Source organism: Giraffa tippelskirchi, chromosome 14 (genome assembly GCF_054371585.1).
Source record: "Giraffa tippelskirchi isolate mGirTip1 chromosome 14, T2T-mGirTip1v1.2.pri, whole genome shotgun sequence".
NCBI lineage: Eukaryota > Metazoa > Chordata > Mammalia > Artiodactyla > Giraffidae > Giraffa > Giraffa tippelskirchi.
Window position 1 is genome coordinate 66,166,384 of NC_137288.1, and position 19,984 is coordinate 66,186,367.

The following is a 19,984-nucleotide window of genomic DNA, read 5'->3' on the forward strand; positions in this document are numbered from 1 at the left end:
TGTTTATGATATATTTAAAAGCCAAGAGGGAACAAATATGAAATGGAAAAGATAGCCACTTAAAAAAAAAAAAAAAACCACATGAAAATCAGAGTGCAGAATTACCAGCAAACATTTTTGGACAGCAGCCTGGAGAAACTATAACTAATAAAAACTAAAAATGTAGGGAAGGGTCTTCTTGAAACAGACATTCCATGATACTACCACTAGAAGGCAAATGATACTCTCATGTAAACCTTTTTGACTGTTTTTTCTGGGTGGGTATTTTCCAGGCATCTTTATACGTCTTTTCTAAAAGACTCTCATCAAACTGGATAATAAGTATTTGCTTCCAACCCTGAGGGCAGGGACTGTGTCTTACTGATCTTTTCATTTCCGGTACTTAGCCCTATGGTTGGCATGGTGAACAGATTCAATAAATAGACAATGGAAGGAGGAGAACAATTAAAAGTTACTCTATGAGTCCCCAAAAGGTAGCAAACAGAATTAAGCTTTCCAAATCATGGAAGGACTTACAGATATATACAGTTAGAAACACAAATATGCACACATCCATCCATATACATATGTATATGTGTATACATTATGCATGAACATATTAGATCATTTTTCTACTAATTGGCCACCACTGTTTTGTGAGTAGTGACACATCAGAACTAACAGTCATCAATGCTTTGTAACCAATAATCAACAAAGTAATAAATGGTGTCTGTGTTCTCCTACCCAACATGGGAATTTCGACTCTAGTCCTTGCTGAATGACTAACGACATCAATAAAGTCTAGAAAAACTATAAATTGTTCTTGGGTGTGTTCCATTTTCCACATTCGTATTAGTTCATTCATATTAAAGAATAAAAAATGCTCTTGAAACAACTAATACAAATACTTTACATAGTCAGATAAATGTCAGCCAGGATCAATCAACACTATACTCAAATATAGTAAAAATAATACAGCATAGCAGTTTAGAAAAAAATTTTTTTCTAGTCCCTGATGAAATAGAAAACCAACTATCAATAAGATAAGGCTTGCTTAGGATAAAAACAAACCAAATTTTTGTTTCATTAAATTTAGAGTCTGCCCCCAGTAAATGCTTCAATAAATGACTCTGGATCTACTCCATTAATAAATTCAAAGAAATTCAAACACATAAGAAAGTAATTAGGAGTACACACAGGGAAGTAGGTCATTTTTAGCCACATAAGGTCTACATGCTTTAGGCCTCCAGTATTATTTTCCAAAAGGAATCACCTAGCTTGTACTTTATGAAGTTAATCCCTCAATAAACAATTGTCAATTCTAATGATGTGGTTAAAGGTGGATTAGGAGCTAATAACCATCACCTTGCCTTTGCATCCTCACCATCAAACTTCAGGTGCCAACTGCTAAGCACACCAATTTCTAAGAGGCTGTTTGGGGGTCCCTGAGCTGCTCTTGGCACCCTACTCCAGTACTCTTGCCTAGAAAATCCCATGGATGGAGGAGCCTGGTAGGCTACAGTCCATGGGGTCGCTACGAGTCGGACACAACTGAGCAACTTCACCTTCACTTTTCCCTTTCATGCACTGGAGAAGGAAATGGCAACCCACTCCAGTATTCTTGCCTGGAGAATCCTAGGGATGGTGGAGCCTGGTGAGCTGCCGTCCATGGGGTCGCACAGAGTCCGACACGACTGAAGCGACTTAGCAGCAGCAGCAGCAGCAGAGCTGCTCTTCCAAATTAAAGGAAGGATACAGGAAGCTGATTTCTTTTGGAAGCTAGTGACCAAGGAAGGCTGAAGACAAAGACAGAAAACCATAATGTTAACCACCTCTAACGAGAATTCCCTGGTGGCTCAGATGGTAAAGGGACTCTGCCTGCAATGCAGGAGACCCAGGTTTGATCCCTGGGTCAGGAAGATCCCCTGGAGAAGGGAATAGCTACCCACTCCAGTATTCTTGCCTGGAGAATTCCATGGACGGAGGAGCCTGGTGGGCTACAGTCCATGGGGTCACAAAGAGTCAGACACGACTCAGTGACTTTCACTTTTCACTTTAACCATCTCTGATAAGTGCTCCTGGACAAAATCATAGGGCGAATGGTCCAATTTTCTCATAAGTTCAATTTACTTATTTAGAATATAAATGATAAAGATATCCAAGTCCAGGTTGGTCACCCCCACTGCAAGCTTGCAGAAGATGCGATGCCAGCTTAGAGTGGATGGTCCCATGAAAGGCCCTTCCATTCTTAAGTCCTATGATTCCATTTACATACTCTGAGTTCTACTAAGAAAAGGCAATCTGACTCCTTGGAAGAGTCCATAGAAATGCCAGGATCATCCTGAATTTTGTCACATATCTAGCGATAAGAGCCTTGAATTCTAATTTAGGTTACATTCACAATAACCACCAGTGGGTATGTCTCTAAAATTCACATGGCTTAAATTTCCCATCTGAAAAGTGGAGACACAATTAACTGCTTTCTAATGGGGATGTAGATAAAGATAAAACTTAAGCGAATTATGGGAAATAATTATATGAATTATTATTTGAATATTGTCATTTCTGTCCCATCCCACCCTCTTTTCTACCAAGAGGCATCACTGAACAAGATGCAATGAAAACAAAACACCAGCAGGATAACAGGTCTACCTTTAATATACTTTATTTTCAAAAATAAAACAAGAAAACACCCTTGATTAAAGTCTGCCCATCAACAACCTCAAACAAAAAAAAAAGAGCCGCACACAAAGCCAGCCTCCCCAGGAAGTGCTCTGCTGCCGGGCATGTGACCCTCCACCATTATTAAACACAGGCCCAGGTAAAGCACTCTGGCTTCTATCAAAGGGAACATCAAAGAGCAAATATGTACCCTCACATGTTTAGAATTGCTATAAAACCTGAAAATGCAAGATCAATGCAACAGACCAGGGGACCCATAAAGCCCAGAGGAAACCAGGGAGGGCAGGGGTCTACCCGGTTAACATTACCCTGAGAAGGTGCTTTCTCTGGGTCCACAGCTGGACCCCATTAAGGCCCTTCCAGCTGCTCTCAAGATCACCTAGCAGCCCTGGCCCCCGAAAGCGAAGTCTGAGTTGGAAATTCATAAGAAAGTTATCTTCAAAGATAGGTTTCCTAGACTTTCTCTGACCCTAATGGACTTTTTTCACAAGGAAACATTTGTGAATTTCCACCTAACGATGCCTGGGTACCCGCCAACACACATGAACGGGGCAAACATAATTTTTTTCAATGATGACCATTAACAAAATTCCTTCAGTGTCGATAATTTTCTGATAATCCATAGGAGGTCTAAGACTACACTTTCCATCGCCCTGTTTCTGTCTTCTCCCTCAATGGTGGTGGTTTAGACGCTAAGTTGTGTCTGACTCTTGGGACCCTGTGGACTGTAGCCTGCCAGGCCCCTCTGTCCATGGGATTCTCCAGGCAAGAATACTGGAGTGGGTTGCCATTTCCTTCTCTAGAGGATCTTCCCAACCCAGGGATCGAATCCGGGTCTCTGGCATTGCAGGCAGATTCTTTACCAATTGAGCTATCACTTTTCGATGTCTCATCTTTGCTTCTTTGTTCCTCTGGTCTTTCTCTTAACAAAATGTTTGCTGGGCATCTATGCTCTGCCAGGCACGGAGGATGCAGTAAAGGGTGGAAGGGCAAAGACAGAGACACGCGAGAAATAGATGCAGAAACAGGACAAGTAGGTAAGTGCCAGGAAGGGTGAGGGCATCGTGGATGCTCTACTGAGGAGGGGACACATAACTGCAGAAATGGCAGTATATCTCCAGAAGGGTTGGAAAGACTGGCAGGACACTCTAAGACTCCCCCCTTCTTGATCGGTTATTCCCCACTCTACACTTTCCTCTTAGAAAGCTAAGGCTTCGGTTTCTGACCACTAGACTGTGCACCCAGACTTTGACACAGCAGAGCAGGAGCTGGGACTTAAAATTTACTGGTTGCCTTCTTTCTTTCCCATAACCCTAGGGCCCTTCGTGCAAGCCAATCAGAACTCTTCTCCAAGGAAACACAGATTTCAGTTTAACAAGCCCTTTTGTGAAATCTATATATCATACCTGTAGCTTTTAGAAAATCATGATATAAACCTTAAATACAAATGACTGAGTGAAAAAAAGGTAATATGAAAAGGCTACATAACTGTATGATTCCAATTATATGACCTGAGAAAAATGAAACTATGGAGATAATAGAAAGAGCAGTGGTTGCTGGCAGGGAAGGTGGTGGGGAGGGCATGCAGAGCACAGAGGACTTGTAGGGCAGTGGAAATACTCTGGATGACATTATAATGACAAATCGTACATGTGTCCATACCCAGAGAATATACAACTCCAAGAGTGAAGCCTAATGTAATCTAGGGACCTGAGGTAATTATGACATGTCAATGCAGGTTCATCCTCAGTAACAAATGCACCACTCTGCCACGTGATGCTAATAATGGGGGACACCGGGCACATGTGGGTTCAGGGGGTGTGTGGGAAGTTTCTGTACCTTCCCCTCAACTTTGCTGCAAACCTAAAACTACACTAAAAAATTAAATCTTAAAAAAGAAAAACAGGCGATGTTATTTTATATTTCACTACATTCCTGTGAGCATGTGAACATAACGACATAGAGGTGAATCAGTGAAACAGAGAAAAACAACAACGAGCGGCTGCTCTAAGCCAGTCTAGTGTGTTTCATCCATTCTCACAACAGATATGCACAAGGAAGTCTTATCACCGTTCAGATGGGACAACTGAGGCTCTGCTTCCTTCCCAGAGCACCGCTCTCCATAAGGGACTTCTCCATAGCTAATACATGTTGATGGCACAATGTGGCCATATCTGCACTAAGACCGCCAATGACACAATTCCTGAGACACTGTTCCCAGCAATCCACTGGAAATCGTCCCAATAGATGGCATTACAGGGCTGGAGCTCCTGGTTTTTCTGTTTTTTTAATATTTATTTATTTGGCTGTGCTGGGTCTTAGATGCAGCATGTCGGATTTAGTTCCCTGATCAGGGATGGAACCGGGCCCCCTGCACTGGGAACTTGGGAGTCTCAGCCACTGAACCACCATGGAAGTGCCCTGGAGCTCCCTCTTCTTCAATTTGAATGCGATCTCTACCGGAGTATCACAAACTCTAACAACGACCGCAGCACAAGAAGATGAGATCCTACTATAAATCTTCAAGTTGAGAAAACCTTGCAGTCTCAGTTGAGTTCAGTTGCTCAGTCATGTCCGACTCTTTGCAACCCCACGGACTGCAGCATACCAGGCCTCTCTGTCTATCACCAACTCCTGGAGTTTACTCAAACCCATGTCCATTGAGTTGTGATGCCATCCAACTATCTCATCCTCTGTCGTCCCCTTCTTCTCCTGCCTTCAATCTTTCCCAGCATCAGGGTCTTTTCAAATGAGTCAGTTCTTTGCATCATGTGGCCAAAGTACTGGAGTTTCAGCTTCAGCATCAGTCCTTCCAATGAATATTCAGGACTGATTTGCGTAAGGATGGACTGGTTGGATCTCCCTGCAGTCCAAGGGACTCTCAAGAGTCTTATCCAACACCGCAGTTCAAAAGCTTGCAGTCTACGATGAACCTAAGTTCTGCACTAAAATGGGAAAAGTCTAGAGTCCATTCTTCTTTTACAATACAAGCAATGGAAAATATGTAAATAGAAATGCTCAAGACTACTCTATTAGAAACAAAAGTAGTACTCATTCTTTTTTCTGATTATTGTAAGGAAGAAATTCATACTACTACTAAGCCCTCAAAATGAATTTTCTTATTCTTTCATTGTTTGTGAATCCCTATTAGATCAACCAAGAAAAGTGGCAATAAAACCTTTTTTTTCAAAGGCAAAGACTAAAACAAAGAGCAAATTCACTTCACTTTTGCTCAAGGCATACACTAATTGAAGCAGAAAGAAAAAAATGTGAAATAGAAAAGAGAAAAAAAACACTGTGTACAAAGTTGTGCCTTGGTCCAATACAGAGAGTTAAATTATCAACTGAAGGCATTCTAGGAGTTTCAGTATTAAAAATCAGAAGGAAAATGACTATTAAAATAAACATGCACTTGATCTTAATAATAGAATCTATAGTAATTTCAAAATAAGTAGCATTCTACCTCTGAAAATGGTCCAATGATCAATGAGAACAAACCAGTAAATTCATTCATAAAAGGATCTCAGTAAAGCTTTTTTTTTCCCCCAATGTTTCCACCTTCTCTATCTAAGACATTTTACATAAAACTGTACTTCATACATTTCAATCTGACCCCAGTGTAGCTCAGACGGTAAAAAATCCACCTACAACACAAGAGACCTAGGTTTGATTCCTGGGTTGGGAAGAACCCCTGGAAAAGGAAATGGCAACCCACTCTAGTATTCTTGCCTGGGAAATGCCATGGACAGAGGAGCCTGGTGGGCTACAGTCTGTGGGGTCACAAAGAATCAGACATGACTGAGTGACAAACACTTTCAATATAAAATGCTAAAAGTCGAATTATTTTTCATTAATCAGATTTCAAGTAGTCCCTTGACCTCAGAATGAGAAGGACTTCATTAGCAAATACATATAAGGAACACCAATGGTAACATTTTGTTATGTTTCTCCTATATGATCTTCAAGGGCCTCAGAGAACATTTAAATGATTATTAAGTCCTTTTTTTCTTCCTACTGTGAAGTACAGAAAAAACACAATGCTCTTGAAAGTTCTAGAAATTCAACTCTTCCAATACTCAAAAAAAAAAAAAGTATTGTATTTAACAACGGTGAGAATGTGGGAGACAAGGGAGGGGAGCAACAGTAAGTCCTTAAAACCTCTTTTCAGCTTCGGTCCCTAAAACCACAGCTCTATTGAAACACACCTACAGAGGAATAGAATTAGAGTGGATATAATTACAATAACCTAGTGCACCCTAAACATATGAAGACTTTCAAAAACGAGTGACTCTGCAAAAGCACTATTGCAGCCAAAGCAAAGAATTACTCAGAGATAACTGTCAGAAAACATACATTTGTAGTTGCTGGAATGCTGCCCCACCATGTACGACCTACGGCAGAATGCTATGGTGTGTGCTCAGGTGCTCAGTCTCGTCTGACTCTTTGCAACCCCATGGACTGTAGCCCACCAGGCTCTTCTGCCCAAGGGATTCTTCAGGCAAGAATACTGGCATAGGGTGCCATTTCCTACTCCAGGGGATCTTCCTGATCCAGGGATCAAACCCGAGTCTCTTGCATCTCCTGCACTGGCAGGTGAATTCTTTAACACTAGTGCTACCTGGGAAGCCCATGGCAGAATGGTGCATTTGACTCATGTTATTGGAATTATCACAAGACAGATTTCCAAAGACTAAGGATATATGTAATACATCAAGATTTTAAAATTTCTGGGGAGTCCACATTTTTAGTTTTATTGCTGGTATGACTCTATAAATTTGGATTAGGAGCACTCTTTCTTTGTATCTCCCCTTCTGTTTTTAAAAGTACTTCTTTCAGTTTCTGACTTAAAGCCTTAAAGAGAAAGCACAGTAATATGGTATCAATTTTTGCAAAAGCTGAAAAAATCCTTCGAGCATTCTGGCCACTACCTTCCTTTCTCAACTGTTTCCTTCCTCTTTAGCCTCACTTTTTGAATTATGTGCTGTTAATAATAAGAGATTCTCATGCCCATGAAACAACAAAAAAAATAAAGTGTGTGTGTGTACATATGTGTGTGTTGAGGGATGAGTCTTTGTATTCGCAGTAGTGGCCACAGATCTTGAGAACTTTTTAAAGTTTTCATAATTTAGAAGATGCATTTGGAGGGGCTGGTGGGCATTTTGTCACTTGCAAGACAGGTTATTGAATGTCCTTCTTCACCAGCGCTCCCACTTCACCTCCCAGGCTGCTATGAGACTTAGCCAAGAGTGATACATGTTTTAATTCAAGAGAATCCACTGCTCCTATAAGCACATGGTAAGTCACCCAAGTGAGCTGGTTATCGCGATGGTGACCCTTCATTTGCTAGTCCGGATTTCAACTGCATACATGTCTTCAGTTCAAATCAAGAGAAAAAAAGCAGAAGTGTTAGGAGCGATTTTGTTGCCCCTGATTCCTTTGATTTGCATTGCTGGTAAACGTGTATGCTGTCATTTGCCTCCGCTTTGCCTCACAGACGTCTACAATAAAATCAATATGAAGTGTATTCTTGAGGGTTGTCCAGGCCAGCCACAATAATACTGAACGTAGTTCTAGAAGTATAATCTATTAGTCCCCCCCAAATAAATCTAGATGATACTTCCAGACCTTCTCACTGGTTGAGGATATTTTCCCTATTCAGTAGGACTAGGAGCCTTTCAAGGCTCTCTTTTTAAATAGATGGGTATTTATCTTTGCCATTTCAATATATGAAAATGTGTCCTAACAAAGACATCTCAATATAACACCACAGTTGGTGCCTGAGCTTGGAGGCTATACAGTAGGAAAAGTTTGAAAGGATTTCTTTGATCTCTGGAAGGGATCCCAGATTAGGGTGACAAACTGTCCAGGTTTATCCAGGACTTTCAGTGTTGGGCTATACCAGTGCCTTACCCTGAATACTAAATTCAAAGCAAAGCTATATATCAGTTATGACAATGTTGGGCATATTTTATGCAGGGGTCCATCGACAAAGAGCAGGTACAGGGACATCCCTCGTGGTCCAGTGGGTAAGCCTTCAAGATCCCAACGCAGGGGGCCCAAGTTCAATCCCTGATCTGGAAACCAGATCTCACATGCCATAACTGAGTGTTCACCTGCCCCAACTAAAGATCCCACATGCCGCAAGGAAGATTGAAGACCTCATGTGCTGCAACTAAGACCCAGTGTAGCCAAATAAACAAACAAAAATAAATATTTTTTAAAACAGCATTTACAAAGATGAATGCCAAAGCTGCTTCCTTTATCTCCTGTGGATGCTTAAGTCTTGTTCTAGATAGGTAAAAGGAAGATCTCATAGGGTAAGATGAAAGAATGAAGACTCGGTTTTTCTGACAGAAATCCTCTAGGTTCAGGAGACCATTTCACACTATATTTAGACTAGCAAAGCAAATACTGACATAACAACTGAGCTTAGAAATGAGAGGGGACTACTAGTTTCAATAATACGGTGGTCCGAGGTAATGCACGCCTTCAAAAATTAAAAATATGTAAAAATCTTGGATAAAATACAATAATGAAAAAAGTTAAGTACATATTCAAATTCAAAGAAATGAAATTCCCAGAAGAAAGCGACAGAGTAGAAAGCCCATAACTGGAAACATTAGCAGATCTATGGGTCCTAAGGGATAAGGGCTGGAGAAAGCCCACAGGAGAACCGATCCTCAGACTCCTTCACAAAGCCAAGGGTCTGGAAAGACTACTGTCTTCAAGTCACTGATTCAAGAAAGTGGCAAGGAAACGTGATTCTGGCAAGGGCTCTGGTAGGCAAAGGAAGAGTTCCCCATGAATAACCAGATCTCTAAACATTTTCCATATGTACTTACAGAACCTAAATGTACATGATTTGCACAGTTCGGGAACCCCCAAGCCATAAGTTAACATAAAAGCTGATTCCAGACCGATGAAACTCAGGAAATTGGCAGAAGATGGCATAAAACCACTTTGTAAGAACTCTCCCAAAACCTGGAGCACATGAGGCTTGCACAGAAAACAGACACCCCAGATGAGCTCACAATCAAAAGTCAGAAACATACACAAAGTACTCAACTGCAGAAACAAGATCAGCACCCCAGGTCCTGTCCAACAGAACAATCTGGAAGAGACCCCTTGTGACTCAGCTGGTAAAGAATCTGCCTGCAATGCAATCAAACCCTGGGTTAGATCCCTGGGTTGGGAAGATCCCCCGGAGATGGGAAAGGCTACCAACTCCAGTATTCGGGCCTGGAGAATTCCATGGACTGTTATAGTCCATGGGGTCACAAAGAGTCGGACACAACTGAGCGACTTTCACTTCACAATGTTAACAGAGACACAAAAGGAGGAAAAGAAATCACAGTGAAAGGACACATTTGAAATGAATTCAAATAAAACATCAACAAATAAAAATACAGCCATTGAACTCAGGAACACAGCATTCGGGTTAAACAGCAGATTAGAAGCAATGAAAGCTAATTTAACTGAAAAAATAGAAGAAATTATGCAGAAATCATTCACTCATTCAACAAATACTTCTATTGTGCATTGTGCATCCATTCTAAGTGAGTCACTCTTGTAAACAATTGGTATATGTTGTTGAACAAAACAAAGACTTTTGATCCTAATAGAGCTTACGTTCTAGTGGATGAAACAGAAAAGTGAAAAAAGGAGAAAATATAAAATAGATAAAAAAGAATATAGTATAAAAGAAAAGTTCCAAAATCCTTCCAAGAGGAGTCCCACAAAGGAAAGAGAAAGAATGGGGAAGAGAAAACATACAGTATCAGCTGAGAAATTTCCAGAACATTCAAAAGATACAGAACCAGCACATTTGAAGAAGCAAAATAAACAAATTTAAAAATAGATGTAGACATATCACGGGAAATCTACAGAACCTCTAAACAAACAGAACATCTTAAAAATCAACAATAGAAATTTTCTTCACTAAATAATGATGCTTTTTTGTCTAACGTAAGAGTACATGTTTAATGTACTTAATGTCTGCCCAATACAATTTAACTCACAAACTTGATGACATTTACTATGACTGGTTACAAATATCTTTACTGTTTGCACATAAGTAAATGTGTTGAGAAATGTTAGTTGATTGGGGTGGGGTATATTATATGATACCCTCCCCCAGTTTGCCTAATCAAGAGGCTACCCATATTTTGAGAAATTATGAAACTCATTTTTGCAACAAGTTAGTGAAAATCTTTGTGTATGAATTTACCATTCTTCATATGGGCAGGTAGCTACATAAATAAGTCAACAAATATATTCCTGCTCCACAAGCTTTAAGACTGAGACATAGAAAAATATCACAACTGAAAAAGAAAAGAAAAGGGTACAACTTTGGTTTCACTAACATCTAGTTTATCAGTAAATCAGTGTGTTTGGTCTTTCAAATTTCTATGTACATAGGACTTCATTCATCCTTTCCACTTCAAAAATTCAGTCACTGATTATGCCTTTTAAAGAGGATGTCCTATACTCATTTTGTTCACAAAATTTTATTTAACAGAAAAGTAATATAGAGCAAAACAAAGAATATATTTTAAGACTAAGACCCCCACCATTGCAGAGATCCTTGGGTGTGCACATGTGTGTGAGTGTGTGTATGTGTAAGAAATATACCTCTCTCCCATAATAAATAGCATGATGTGCTACTTGAAGACCACTGACTTCAAAATTGCTACTATGTGAGAAACAATGGCAAGATAAAGATCTCTTATTGTCTTCTACAACTAAAGAGATAAAATTCCTATTAAATGCTCTTTTCTTGATTTCATTATACACATTATTATCTTTAATGTCATTTAACCTTTATATGATAGTCTACATTGAAAATTTCACAATTTTAGAAGAATTCCCTTTTATGCTATTTATATGTTGTCCTAGTTCAATCAAAATCACTATAAATTATGAAAGCATAATCATTTTGATGTGATAAGCATCACAAATATTTTAAAACACAGATAACACAGATAAGTATATATTCTAGGATTAGAATTTCTTATTCTGTATCAGAATTGAATAGTCTCAACAACATTAAATTCTTTTCTTAATAAAAATAATTTTAATGCTACCACATTAGATTTTGGCCCATTACTAAACCTGTCCTTTAAATGATTCTACATACATATTCTAAGCATATTTCTCAATCAAATAAGCTATAAAAGTACATTTTTTAGATTAGCTAGTCATATAATTTACAAAAAAATTTAGCTATAAAAGATCAAGAAAGATAAGCTTATCTACCGGCACCTCTACTAAAAATCTAACAGTGTTTGTTCTCTTATTAAATAATGCAATTATGGAATAAGTCATCTGCTTATTGGATCAAGATGGATCATAACATGTTCATCCCTGATTATGGAGCCACAATCATCCTTTTTGCTATTATTTATCTCTTCAGCTGATTCAACATATCAGACAAAGAGAGAATATGATGTTATTTAACATTATGAGAAAAACCATTAAGTAATAACACTCACATACTTTTCCACCTATGCTTGAGTAAAAAGCACTGAAACAACCATAATCTAGATTTATATTTACTCCCACAAGACCAACAAAAAAGCCTGAATACACCTGAATGGATATGTTGAAAGTATAAGATTCTATAAGATTTTCTGTTTGAACGTGAGGAATGAATTCAGAAGTCTAGCATTGGTCCATCCCTATAAATGTGAATGAATGAAAATTAGGGTTAAAAATAAGAACACAGAAATAGAGGATTTTATATTATTCTTTAATATCAAAAGGTATTTAAGGAAGAAATATCAAACATCTGTGAAAATGGTTGCAAAGAAGAGTTTATTTCTATGAGTTTCATGAGTATAGTTTCCATAAATGTCTTCAATGGAAAGCTATGAATAGAGTCAAATATCTACATGGAATCTTAAAAGTTAATTGGCTTGACTATTATTTAAAACATGGATCATTTTCATAATGGTAGGCAACTGCACTAATAGATTCTCTATATTTTATGTATTTGGAATGCCTTCTGCTTTGTTTGCAGATTTAAGGGAAAAAAAAATCTACAAACTAGCATCCAAAATGTACTGTAAAAGAAATACAAAAAAGTGTAACCACTAAAAATGTTTCATATTTATTTCTGGATAAAAATGTCTGCAAAATACTTTACCAGCAATAACATTCTTTAAAGAGAAAACAATGTAAAAATAAAAAAGTATTTGCTTCTGATTTAAATTTCTAATCAATAATCATTGATATTTTTACCCTCCTGCATACAGAGCAATAACCAGCACACACACATACACACGTGAACATGTGCACATTTATCACAATAGCATTGCTATTGAGTCCACACTAATTAAATAAATGTTTATACATTTATGAAGGTAAATCCAACGGAAAATCCATAATATTTTTTATCAGCTCTATCACCATTTTCATTTCGAGAAACTCATCAGACATATTTTTGAATTTACAGACACAATTGAAGATTTAATTAAACAAAACCTAAAACTCTTAACTCTGGGAACACATCATCTGTCAGTTGGTAATACTTAACATCTCCTAGGCACTCTCCATTTGTGGTGTGCCAAGTTAAGCACTAAGTAAAGAGGTTTAAATGTGTTTCCTTGAATGTCCACAATGACCTGATGGGTCCCATTTTACAGACGCTCAAAGAAATAAAACTCTCTCGGGAACTTCTCTTGCGGTCCAGTGGTTAAGACTCCTGCTATTGCAGAGGGTCAGGGTTCAGGGAAGTACGATCCAACGTGCTGTGCAGTGTGGCCAAAAGATTTTAAAAAATGAAGAAAAGAAATTAAACTCTTTTGGACACACTCATTCTATATCAAAGGGGAAGATACAAGCATCTCTGTGACAGTGGAGATAAAGTAATACAGGAAAAAGGCATGGGCTCTGATGACAGATCCGACAGGTTAGCACAACCAAATCCCACTTAGCAGCTGGTACCTTGAGGTAAGTTACTTGAATTCTCTGAGCCTCATTTTTCTGAGATGTAAAATGGGCATAATGTTATCTATAAGGTCAGGAAGGATTAAACGAGATAATGGACTGCCTTAGCTAATGCCTAGTACTTAAGTGCTTGACAAAGATAAGGTTTCCCCTTATCTTCCCCAACAAAAATTACCTTTGACAATATACCATGAAAGTAAAATGTTCTCCTTTTCCATTAGAAAGCAGCAGAAATCAGCCCTAGTCTGAATTCATCAAACTTGTCAAGCTGTTCAACGTCCATTATTCTTCTTTATTATATTTAAGGCACTTAAAATAATCTCTCAGTGATTTATTCTCCTTTTAACTAGATGCAGTAATTAGAATATCTTTTATGATACGGCAGAGTTTTCATTTCAGTCAAGGTGTTACTGTTTTAGAAAGCCACCGTTCACTAAGAATATAACAACCCAGAAACTAACTGCTTTTATTCTCGCTTTGAATAGAAGCACAAACACAAAATGAAGAGGATACACAGTGGATTTCTACAGCTGAAAGACGAAAACGCTCGAGCATGCAGGAGCCAGTAATTCCCAAAATACCTTTCATGAACTGAAAAACAGATATGTATGTTGCCATGGCATTCGGCAAAATTAATACATTTGAAATCTGGATTATGTATGACAAAAAGTATGGTAAGTTCTTCTTTTTTTTCTTCCCATAATACTGGCATTAAAAAAAAAAAAAAACAAACTTAATATGTATTTCCCAGAAGAAAAAATGAAGGCCAGCAAAAAAAAAGTTCATCATATAGACAGGATCCTGGGTAAATGCAGAAATTATGTATTGTTAAGTGGAGGTCTGCTTCCCAACAATTCTATTGACAATACTAAGAGCTCTGAGTCCATGTGTGTCAAGATTCCAGTCCAGGCTCTGTCCTTAGCTAGCTGGGTTAACCTTGGGTAAGTAATCTAATTTACCTGAGATTCAATTTCCTCAATTGTAAAATGATAACTTCAATGATAATATTTATTAAGCACTTTCTGTGTGCGAGAACTGTTTTAAGTATTCCGTGTATGTTTACTCCCTTGTTTGATCCTTACAACATAACTAAGGAGCTGAGCAGTATTATTATCACCCCATTTTCGAGGAAAGGAAACTGAGTCACAGAGGGGTTAAGTAACTCATCCTACAACTGACACCCCAGAGCCAAAGGATTTTGCCTAACTGTCTCACCAGGGTGAGGCTTAGATTATATCATTTCTACATCCCTCACAAGAGTAAAATTCCAAGATTCCACATTGTCTCTTTGGAACACCTTTTTACATTCTTGTGTGCATGCTAAGACGCTTCAGTTGTGTCTGATTCTTTGCAACCCCATGGACTGTGGCCCACCAGGCTCCTCTGCTCATAGGATTCTTCAGGCAAGAATACTGGAGTGGGTTGCCATGCCCTCTTTCAGAGGGTCTTCCCAACCCAGGGATTGAACTCGCATATCTTATGTCTCTTGTATTGGCAGGCGGGTTCTTTTTAGATTCTTACTTCTATAAATTATCTGTTTATCTCCTAGATCCTGCTTTAAGTTTCTCTGGGTCAGATCTTAATTATACATTTTTACCACAAATGAGGATCAAGTGTTGTGAGTCCGCTGTAAGCAAAGTCAATGCTTTGTAAGTAAATTCCTAAAGGCAGTCGCTGAAACTTTATAAGGCAGAAATTAATCACCTGTTGCCTTGGGGTCCATAACCTAATATTTTAGAAAAATAAACATATACACCTATTACTTCAAAAGATGGGACTTTTTAAGTAAACCAAAAAAAAAAAAAAAGATGAGATCAGCACTCAGCTGACAGAAGAGTGTGGGGATAATATTTAAACTTCAGTATACTTCCAATCCATCCTGAAGGAGATCAATCCTGGGTGTTCATTGGAAGGTCTGATGTTGAAGCTGAAACTCCGATACTTTGGGCACCTCATGCGAAGGGTTGACTCATTGGAAAAGACCCTAATGCTGGGTAGGATTGGGGGCGGGAGGAGAAGGGGACGACAGAGGATGAGATGGTTGGATGGCATCACCGACTCGATGGACATGGGTTTGGGTAGACTCCGGGAGTTGGTGATGGACAGAGAGGCCTGGCGTGCTGCAATTCATGGGGTCGCAAAGAGTCGGACACGACTGAGCGACTGAACTGAACTGAACTGATACTTCTGGAGAACTTCCACAGCAGAGAAATCATGCACAGGCCCGTGTTATACAGAAGTCTGTATGTGAAACACTGTCAGAGATCAGAGAGAGTCACGATTTTGAGCAGGAACTCAGGAATCAAACTGTCCACTTGCAATTCTGGGCTGAGCCAATTAAAAGCCCAGGACCCTGGAAAAGTGACTAAGCCTGTGTACCTACGTTTCCTCATCTGCAACATGGGGATAAGAATAGCTGTGACCTTGCAAAATGGTTGTAAAGATTACACACATTTCAATATGGGATGTGCTCACAGCTGTGCTTGATGTACCTAATAACAATTATTAATATTGTGTGTGTATCCATACAATTCTCCTCCACACTGGACCACATAGATATATACTGAGATATATATAAATATATATATATAAACACAAACACATATACATATGTGTGTTAAGTCACTCAGTCGTGTCCGACTCTGTGACCCTACGGACTATAGCCTGCTAGGATCCTCTGTCGATAGGATTCTCCAGGCAAGAATACTGGAGTAGGTTGCCATTCTCTTCTCCAGGGATCTTCCTGACCCAGGGATCAAACCCAGGTCTCCTGCATTGCAGGCAGATTCTTCACCATTTGAGCCACCAGGGAAGCCCATACCTATACGTATATATTTTTAACTCATGTATGACTGAACAGTTTTGTCTCCCAATCAAGCAACAGGTGCTGAGGAAAATGAACCTTTGCTGTTAAATTCAGTGCTGGATTGTACCATTCACTTTTTCTTTCAGTCATTTAGCAAATAATAATTAAATAACTTCTCTAGCCAGACAATTTACCAGGAATAAGGAATACAGTGTGATTATGGGAGACATGGGCCCTGCCTCTAAGGAACCTATGCGACTGCAAAACAGACTTCAAAAATAATCTCATCCACTGGTTAATTTTTTCATAATTTAGGATTTCCATTCAGGAGGGCACATGGCTGACTATCAATTTCTCTTGGCTTCTGAATTCCAATATGACCTCCTATATGAAAAGATATTTAATTTTTTATATACAGATGTCAAAACAAGAGTAACCAAGTTGAATGTTTAAAAGTTAAAAAAAAAAAGAGGGGCTTCCCTGGTGGTCCAGTGGCCAGGATTCCATACTCCCAATGCAGGGGGCCTAGGTTCAATCCCTGGCCCAGGAACTAGATCCCACATACCGCTACTACGTCCCAGTGCAGCTGTAATAAATAAATAAAAACAAATATTTTAAAAATAAGTTTTAAAAGGGTCATGATGAGCCACTCCAACAGACAATGCTATTTTTTATTGTATTTGCAAAATAAATGATAAATCAACAAAAATATCTTTACCATAAGCGTTAATAGAGTGACAAGGACCCAAGCAGCAGCCAAGTGAGTCTGTGATGGATTACATTTATTTATTCTTTTTAATAATAGGAGGGGGTCTTGAACGAGATTCAAAGAAGAATCAAAGTCTAACTTGTGGGATTCCACAAATAAGTCCCCCCAAATTAACCAGATGTACAGCATGTTCTTATGATCAAGTATCAGCAACCCAAAGTAGGTGAGAAAAATAATAAATGTTCAGCTTTGAAGGATGCAATAATATCACCATAATAATTCATCCCAATATATCAACACAGGCTTTACATTAACAGCCTTACTTTCAAAAATAGACACAGCACCACCATAACATTTCATACTTGCAGTGTTTGGAAAGAATGTCAGGGAAAGCTCCCAGCACGTGTTTCCATCAATCAGAGTAAGTGAAGAGGGGGAAAATGGAGAAAAAGAAAAAACTGGAGAAAGGAAAGCACAGATCCTACATTGTGTGGGCTGCGGGAGGATCGTGTTCCAGCTTCTGAGCAGAAACATTCTCCAGAGTTCCATGCCATTCCAGGCAGATTCCCAACAGCTGTGCAGTCGGCCATTCTTTGAAACAGACCGAGGCTCTACTACAAATCCACTTCTACAGTTCTGAAACTTCAAACACCTTCTCTGCTGAAGCAAAGCAGGCTGTACTACCAACTGAAGAAATGCACTTCACTTTAATTGCACTTTTCCTATTCAATGTGATCAGTGTTATCTTTTTAAAATATGGAGGTATAAAATAAAATTCTATGACAAGATTCCTAAAAGGCTATGCATTTCGAAATCATATTATAGATTATCCCATGCAAACAATCTCTGTCAAACCAACATCCATGCTTCTATTTACAATAAAACATTCTGATGGGTTAGAACTGACCTGACCAGTTGTTTGACAAAATTTATTAAAATTTCTAGTTGTTCTGACATCCTGTGGATCTAGCTGATATATAGCTACATAGCTAGTCCTCCACAGCCACCACTGGTGTCTATTTATACCCACTGCATAAAGAATTTAAGGATTAGCATTGCTCCTAAGAAAGGAATTAGAAAAAAACAAAACAAAAAACAGGTGCAAACTTCCCCAACAAAGCTTTGTCTCCATCTAAATTTTCTAAGATATTTAATATTTCCTAGGCCATCTTTGGGATGTACTCTGTGAAAGAGTTGGGAGAAAACTTCTGCCCAGGCAAATTCAACTCAGCCAAAAGAGGCTGAAAAACAATGCTATAAAACCCTAGGTTTTGTGACCTGCTGCTCTAGGCCCAGACCTCTCTGGAAAACAAACCGCCATTTGTGATGTAGAAAAACAAGGATGAGGACATGAAATAACAACTCTGTTTTATCAATTTAGACCAGAATTTAAATTCCCATCGAATGTCGTAGTGCTCAGCTTCTCTGTTCATGGGGTGAACGAAGGGTTGTGACCTCACCAAGCCTTACCCCCCACCCATCCCACCCCACTGCAAAGACCTAGGGCTCTGCTGTGTGTTCAGATCAACCTCTGACTCGGCTCAGTCATCTGAACAAATCTAAGTGATGTTTAAAAACCTGAGTGTGTAAAATCGAGGATAAGATTTGAATCCCAATTTCTTAAAACAGCAAATGTGTGAACCGATTTGCTGGGTATATTGTACTTAGTTTATCTGAATGATGACTATGTGAATGTATTGCTTTGTTTTCTGACAGTTCTCAAAGAGAATCCTTCAGGGGAGGGGGAACCCCTCCCTTTAGGTGGGGATTTTTGTTTAGGCAGTCGTCTGCAAGCCATCCTCACAAACTGAAATGATTTGTACAATAATCAGATTCTGTCGTCGCACAGGGACCCTGCACAAGAAAGGAGTCAGAGTAACTTATTCTTTCTGGTTCCTAGTGGCAAGCTTGCATATGCTGAATACATTCTGACCCTCATGCTTACAATGTCCTCGATTCTGACTCCCCTTGCTAATCTCAGGAATATCTTCTTAATTCAAACTAAAACTAACTAACCAATTGTGCTTCTGCCCCTTTCAATACATTATTAGCTTATTTCTGGCCCAGATGACTCTTTTGAAAACTAAGAACTATAATCAGAAAATAATCAAGTCCAATAAATCATGTGCTTTTTGAACATGGCCTACCCAGTCACTGTGAAAACAACTCCTGGTGTCCGGAAGTTAATATCATTCACTGAAGGGCCACTGATAATCACAACTTTTAACCTGAAATATGTGCTGAGATCCACCAATTCTCCAAGTTAGATGTCTAGAGTTTTCTAGAAAACTTACTCTATCTTCTCTTAGACACGTCTAGACAATTACTTTTTTCTAATAGTGTACAAAACAAAATAAGCTGAGTGCTACAGGAGAAAAACTATTTTAATATTTTATTAATTTTCTTTTACACAATAGCACCCAACTTGGTCGCTATTTTCTCTAACTTCAATACTCAAAAACTTGTTTATCTGGATTCTTCAAGGTCCCCAATTTTATACGAAGTCAAACATAGGCTTCTTTGTCATTAAAGAGCTATTTAATCCAGTTTCGGACTCCTTATTTCACCTCCAACACTAAGTCATCCCCCTGTTGATCAGGACCATGTATATCAGTGGTGGTGAGCTACCAAGCTGCAGTTAATTGAGCAGGTACAAATATTTCTGTTACAGCATTTTCTTTGGTGAAATTACACAGGCCAGAAATTTGGCCTTGTGTGTGTGCAGTAAAGTGCCACGTATACCGGCTGTGTTATATAAATAATGAAAATTAAATTACAGGATTTTAGGAACACATTCCAAACAATCCATTTTACTGCCAACTACACTGGGCTCATGACCAGCTGTGGAGAAAAGAATGTCC

The 19,984-nt window shown here is 38.8% G+C and overlaps 1 protein-coding gene and 1 long non-coding RNA gene across 46 annotated transcripts in view; both read right to left on the reverse strand.

The window, feature by feature from the left end:
- The window catches only part of TCF4 (transcription factor 4), a 380,629-nt gene that overhangs the window by 320,703 nt on the left and 39,942 nt on the right, over nucleotides 1–19,984 (reverse strand). The gene's annotated exons all lie outside the window — the stretch shown is intronic.
- Nucleotides 12,457–19,446, reverse strand: LOC145534735 (uncharacterized). The gene is made up of 2 exons (XR_014074932.1): nucleotides 16,267–19,446; nucleotides 12,457–15,763 (listed from the first exon to the last, which is right to left on the reverse strand). It is a non-coding gene; the product is annotated as an uncharacterized LOC145534735 (long non-coding RNA).